A 7,320-nucleotide genomic window follows, 5' to 3' on the forward strand; every position below is an offset into this window, starting at 1 on the left:
ATGCGCAGGAGAAGAGTGATTGATGATCTTCTGTTTCTCTGGTGCTGATTGAAGGAGGAATGTTTGTCACCACAAGATCGACGTCATCCAAAATATGCTGCCCAGTTCTTAACCACCATCCAGTGCAGTTTAGTAACTCAGCCCCACTGTGGAGTAACTCAGCGGGACAGGCAGCATCTCTGGATAGAAAGAAGGGGTGACGTTTCGGGTCGAGACCCTTCCTCAGACTGGACGTTTCGGGTCGAGACCCTTCCTCAGACTGATCTATACCGGTTCCAAGTCATGCTTCGGTTTTAAAAATGTCATCTTGCACTCAAAACCTTTCCAGTCTCCGTAACCTCCACCAACCCTCCAAGCCATCTGTAAGCATTCCTGTGCTTCCCTCCCCCTTTCCTTCACCCCATCCCCTTTCCCTTCCACCAACCTACCTTCCCTCTGGATATACCCTTCACTCCTCTTCACTTCTGATCTGACACCCTCTTGTCTCCTTCTCATCACTAGCCTTTGCCCACCCATTGAACACCTTCGCTCCTGTATCCACCTATCACTTAAAAAGGCACATCGTGCTGGAGTAACTCAGCGGGTCAGGCAGCATCCCAGGTGAACATGAATAGGTGATGTTTTGGATCAGGACCCTTCTTCAGACTACGTTTCCACCTATCACTTACCAGGCTACGTACCACCCCCACCTCTTTTACAGCTTTCTCCCCCCCCCCCCCCCCACTACAATCAGTCTGAAGAAGGTTCCCGACCTGAAACGTCACCTCTCCATATCATTCAGAGGCTCTGCCTGACCTGCTGAGTTACTCCAGCACTTTATGTTTTAATCATCCGTATCATCTGCAATCTTTTACATGGGGCGGTGCAGCGGTAGAGTTGCTGCCTTACACCACCAGAAAGCCGGGTTCCATCCTGACTACAGGTGCTGTCTGTACAGAGTTTGTACATTCTCCCCGTGACCAGTGAGTTTTCTCCACAAACTGCAAGGAGGTAGTTGAGGCTGGGACTATCTCAACGTTTAAGAAACAGTTTGCCAGGCACATGGATAGGACGGGTTTGGAGGGATCTGGACCAAAGGCGGGCTGGTGGGACTAGTGTAGCTGGGACATGTTGGCCGGTGTGGGCAAGTTGGGCCGAAGGGCCTGTTTCCACACTGTATCACTCTATGACTCCATGACCGTAGTGCAGAATATATTATGAAAACATTACAGTTACAGAGAGAGTACAGGTTTAAAAAAAAGTGCATGGCCCACAATGAGGCAGGTTGGTAGATTGGGACTATGCCCTCAGCCTATGGAAGAAGCATTCAATCGTCTGATAGAGGCAGGGATGAAACTGATCTTGAATCTGGTGGCACGTGCTTTCATCCTCTTCTGTCTTCTGCCAGACAATTAAGAATAGAGATTTCTTTGTTCACAGTTGGAACAAGATGTTGGCGCTGGATGTATGCTGACAGTAGGGGTGCAAACTATCTCACTCCCAAATAAGGGACAAAAGGTGACGTTACCACCCCGCAAACCCCCCCCCCCCCCCCCCCCCCCCGACCACACCCAGCCAGCGGCCACGTGCTCCCGCTCCACCAATGGCGGTGGGGGCCTCCGAACCTACACTGTCCAGACCTACAGCGAGCCCCAGACCTGCACTGTCCGGACCTACACTGTCCAGGCCTATGGTGTCCGGGCCTACAGTGTCCGGGCCTACAGCGGCCCCCAGGCCTACAGTGTCCGAACCTACAGCGGCCCAAGTTAGGAAAAGGGGAGATCGGGGTGTCATAGTGCATCAGTCATTGAAAGGAAGCATGCAGGTACAGCAGGCAGTGAAGAAAGCCAATGGAATGTTGGCCTTCATAACAAGAGGAGTTGAGTATAGGAGCAAAGAGGTCCTTCTGCAGTTGTACAGGGCCCTAGTGAGACCGCACCTGGAGTACTGTGTGCAGTTTTGGTCTCCAAATTTGAGGAAGGATATTCTTGCTATTGAGGGCGTGCAGCGTAGGTTTACTAGGTTAATACCCGGAATGGCGGGACTGTCATATGTTGAAAGATTGGAGCGACTAGGCTTGTATATACTGGAATTTAGAAGGATGAGAGGGGATCTTATCGAAACATATAAGATTATTAAGGGGTTGTACACGTTAGAGGCAGAAAACATGTTCCCAATGTTGGGGGAGTCCAGAACCAGGGGCCACAGTTTAAGAATAAGGGGTAGGCCATTTAGAACAGAGATGAGGAAGAACTTTTTCAGTCAGAGAGTTGTAAATCTGTGGAATTCTCTGCCTCAGAAGGCAGTGGAGGCCAATTCTCTGAATGCATTCAAGAGAGAGCTAGATAGAGCTCTTAAGGATAGCGGAGTCAGGGGGTATGAGGAGAAGGCAGGAACGGGGTACTGATTGAGAATGATCAGCCATGATCACATTGAATGACGGTGCTGGCTCGAAGGGCCGAATGGCCTACTCCTGCACCTATTGTCTATTGTCTATTGACCTACACAGTCCGGACCTACAGTGTCCGGGCCTACAGCGCCCCCTCGGGCCTAATACGAGACAAGGTCGGTCCCGTACGGGACAAACCAATTTAGCCCAAAATACGGAATGTCCCGGCTAATACGGGACAGTTGGCAACCCGAGCTGACTGTCACCTCACAGAGTGTCCTTATCCCGGTCACTCAGCATGGCGATGTTGATCCAGGTAATGCAGGGTAGATGGAGAGGGTGGACTACTCCAGCCCGCGGTGAGGTGAGCTGGTCCCAGCCTTAATGAACCTCAGTCTCGCTGGGCTGAGGAAAGGGAAACTCCTCCAGGAGTCCCCTCCTGATTGCCACCCTGGACCAACTCTGCTGAGGTGTGAGTGAGCCGGTCCCGGGTGTCGACAGGTTGGACTCGGCCCCCATGTCTACAGGGAAGCTAATTAGTCCTTTCACGATTCAAAATTAAAATCTGGCAAGCTATTAATCGCCAGTCCCAGCCACCCTTGGACTCTAATGAGAGGACTTGGAGTTGCATAAACGTAATAAACCTGAGAGGCAGGGTAGTCAATTGGCAGTGCGGCCTTCGAGGCAGCTTGTACCAAAACGTGACCACAACTCTAATGTTGGCAGGTTTGGAAGCACCATATTGATACAAGGTTAGAGATGCAGTGTGCTGGATACATAGTAAAAGACATAGAAGGGCTGAAGCCATACAGGTGTCAGAGGTTATGGGGAGGCAGGAGAATGTGGTTTGGAGGGAGAGATAGATCAGCCGTGATTGAATGGTGGGGACTGAATGGCCTAATTCTACTCCTATCCCTTATGACCTTACAATTGCAATACACTCAAACAAGGAACTGCAGATGCTGAATAGATGCAGATGTCTGAAGAAAGGTTACAACCCAATAGACAAAAGACAACAGACAATAGGTGCAAGAGTAGGCCGTTCGGCCCTTCGAGCCAGCACCGCTATTCAGTTTAGAGATACAGCGCGGAAACAGGCCCTTCGGCCCACCGAGTCCGCGCCGACCAGCGATCCCCGCACACTAACGCTAGCCTACACACACTAGGGACAATTTACATTTACACCAAGCCAATTAACCTACAAACCTGTACATCTTTGGAGTGTGGGAGGAAACCGGAGATCCCAGAGAAAACCCACGAGGGTCACGGGGAGAACGTACAAACGCAATACATACAGCACCCTTAGTCGGGATCGAACCCGGGTCTATGGCGCTGTAAGGCAGCAACTCTACCGCTGCGCCACCGTGCCGCCAGGGATCTGCACAGTGATCATGGCTGATCATCCACAATCAGTACCCCGTTCCTGCCTTCTCTCCATACCCCCTGACTCCGCTATCATTAAGAGCTCTATCTAACTCTCTCTTGAAAGCATCCAGAGAATTAGCCTCCACTGCCTTCTGAGGCAGAGAATTCCACAGATCCACAACTCTCTGAATGAAAAAGTTTCTCCTCATCTCCGTTCTAAACGGCCGACCCCTTACTCTTAAACTGTGGCCCCACCGTAACGTAGGGCAGCGGTGCAGTGATAGAGCTGCTGCCTTACAGCGTCAGAGATCCGGCTTCGATCCTGACTATGAGTGCTGCCTGTGTGGAGTTTGCACGTTCTCCCCGCTCCCGCCTGGGTTTCACCGGGTTCTCCGGTTTCCTCCCACCCTCCAAAGACGTGCAGGTTTGGAGGTTAATTGGCTTCAGTAAAATTGTAAATTGTCCCTGGTGTGTCGGATAGCGCTAGTGTACGGGGTGATCACTGGTCGGCCGGTGTGGACCCGATGGGCCGAAGGGCCTGCTTCCACAGGGTATCTCTAAAGTCTAAAGTCACCTATCCATTTTCTCCAGAGATGCTGCCTGACCCGTTGAGTTACTCCAGCGTGTTGTGTCTGTACAAGGAACTGATGATGCTGGTTTACAAAACAAAAGGATGCAAAATGCCGGAGTAACTCAGCGGGTCAGGCAGCATCGCTGAAGAACATGGAGAGATGCAATATGTTCACCTTTCTTCATATTAAGAATTGAACCAACTAATACCTTGGGCTGCAAAGCAGAGGAAAGAAACTCAACAAGCAGAAGCACTAACTTCTTCAGTTAGTGAAGAAGCAAGTGGTTTTGCGGTTAGATTGTGTGCAAGGGCAGGTATTGATCAGTCTGAAAAGCTCATAGAAGGCTGCCAGGTTACTCAGGCCTGCTGAACTTTCACAGCGTTAATTATAACCTGCAAATAAATATTCTGCACGTATTACCTTTGTTCAACGAACCTTGCAGTTCAATCCAATTCGCACTAGCTTCTCGTTTCCACCTAACAAACAGCTAACAATGATGGCCTGTTTCCTTTGTCATCGTTACTTCATTCATTGTTCTTTATCTCTCTCCATCATCTCATATATTTCTCGTTTCCCTTATCCCTAGCCAGTCTGAAGAAGGGTCTCGACCCGAAACGTCACCCATTCCTTCTCTCCAGAGAAGCTGCCATGATCAGCCATGATCACATTGAATGGTGGTGCTGGCTCGAAGGGCTGAATGGCCTACTCCTGCACCTATTGTCTATTGTCTATTATCTGCCCGTCGAGCTGAGTTACTCCAGCTTTCTGTGTCTATCCTGCAGTTCAATCGTTCTCCTTGTCTTTGGCTGCACCCATTTCAGCCCCGCTCACGTGATTTTTGGCGCGCGTGGTTAATTTCCAGACACATTTTCCCTCCTGAAACGCGTTTGAGGGCAGCTGGGGTATCGCGTTCCTGTTTGGCATGTGGGAATACCTTGGCAGACCGGGTGGGAATCGATAGAGTTCTCTGCGCCCTCTCAGTTTTCCCTGCTGACCCGATAGAGAAGCAGTGTTTGACCCCCCTCCTCCCCTTTGCATTTCTCCACTTTGCTTATTTTTCCATGTCGGGAACACGTTACAAAGCCAAAGAAAGGCTTCAGTCTGCCCGCTGATTAAATCACAACTGCCCTCTCTATGCCGAGCGTGATGTCAATAAGCAAGCTTAATTATTCCCAGCCACTTGCCAAAACAATTTTATTTTTCTTGACATCTTCCCCTCCGAGAAAATGTACTTTTTAATCAGTCATCATCAAGCCAAATTTGGTTCAGACTGGAGCAGGTAACATTGCATCCAAAATGTGGGTTTTCGACCCGGGGCCATAAGTCTGTGATGGGCATGTTGTTGCCAGTGCAATCCTTAGCCAAACAAGCTGACCAGTGTTGCAGCATTCATCGGCATGTTCTTGGTGATCCGTGTGTTGCAAGCATTGTAAACTGGGACCCTCGCACGTTCTCTGACAGCGGTTGGTCTTGCTCTGTGCTTTTTTCACTGCATCTCAGGTGACCATAATAAACAGATACCAATACCAGTAGACAATGAAGTAAAATGCTTTCAGGTTGAGAGACAAGGCCTGATCTATTCCACTTTCTCTGCAACTCCCTTCACACTAGAAGCATTTTTTTGCAGAGCCCAATTAATCTACAAACCCGCACATTCTTTGAGATGCGGGAGGAACGTGAAGCATTCGAAGGAAACCCCGTGCGGTCACGGGGAGAACGTGCAAACTCCCCACAGACAGAATCCGAGGTCAGGATTGAACCTGGGTCTCTGGCGCTGTGAGGCAGCAGCTCTACCGCCGCGCCACAGTACCGAGGTGTAGACGAATACAATAGAAGGCCCTGAATAGAACAGGGCACTTGGATGGCACGGTGGCGCAGCGGTAGAGTTGCTGCCTTGCAGCACCAGACACCGGGTTCAATCCCGACCACGGGCGCTGTCGGTATGGAGTTTGTACGTTCTCCCCGTGAACGCGTGGGTTTTCACCGGGTGCTCAGGTTTCCTCCCACACTCCAAAGACATGCAGGTTTGTAGGTTAATTGACTTGGGTAAAAATTGTAAATTGTCCTTAGTGTGTAAGATAGTGCTGGTGTAGGTAGGTAGATGCCTTTAGAAAACATAGTTCCTTCAGCTTTTTCCACTGTGCTGATCCAATTCATCCTGATCTAAAAAGTGTACCTGGCACACTTCCCACATTAATCTCTTCTTTACACTCTGCTGATCCTGTGGGCTCAGGAAGTTTTTCTTATATGTGCTCATCCCTCTGGTTGTATAAAACATCTGAAATACAAACATTATGAGTACAACAACTTGCACGGTTCAGCAGGAAGAATTGGCAAACAAAATAATGACTCCTTTCAAGGATTTTTTAAGCGAACATATTTTCCTGCTGAATTAGGTAAGTTGTAGTAATTATAAAGTTTGTGTATATACACACATAATGTATATACACACATATATATATATATATATATATATATATATATATATACACACACACGTGTATATATATATTCACACACACACAGCCACACGTGTGTGTGTGTGGCTGTGTGTGTGTGTGAATATATATATACACACACACACATATATATATACATATATATATATGTGTGTGTATATACACACACACACATATAATTTATATTAAAATATAAACATAGCACAAAAAGTAAGGAAATTTGTGTTTGGTAGATTATTTCTTTGTTGTAACAATGCTTCTTGGCAATAAATCTTATACTGTTGGAAAGCCTGTTTATTTCCCTTTTAAATGGTGCCACATTTGTAAGGAACATGCATTTGTGGGATGAGCAGCAGAGCTGAGAATGTGGGTTGTGCCCATGAAAAATCTGCCAAATCTTCTCTGCCAATGCCAAACAGCTTATTCTGCCATTGACTCTTGTTCGGTGTTGTTTGGTGGATTGGATGATTGAAGTCTGAAGAAACAAGACATATTGGCAATTTAACAATTTATTCATTTAATAAACAGGAGCCTCAGTAGTTTGTGGAAGAACCAT

General features: G+C 48.2%; 1 protein-coding gene across 1 annotated transcript in view; it reads right to left on the reverse strand.

Moving 5' to 3' along the window:
* Positions 1–7,320, reverse strand: part of LOC144610342 (secreted frizzled-related protein 1-like) — a 151,495-nt gene that overhangs the window by 59,400 nt on the left and 84,775 nt on the right. The gene's annotated exons all lie outside the window — the stretch shown is intronic.

The sequence above is a fragment of the Rhinoraja longicauda genome, chromosome 36 (assembly GCF_053455715.1).
Source record: "Rhinoraja longicauda isolate Sanriku21f chromosome 36, sRhiLon1.1, whole genome shotgun sequence".
Lineage (NCBI taxonomy): Eukaryota > Metazoa > Chordata > Chondrichthyes > Rajiformes > Arhynchobatidae > Rhinoraja > Rhinoraja longicauda.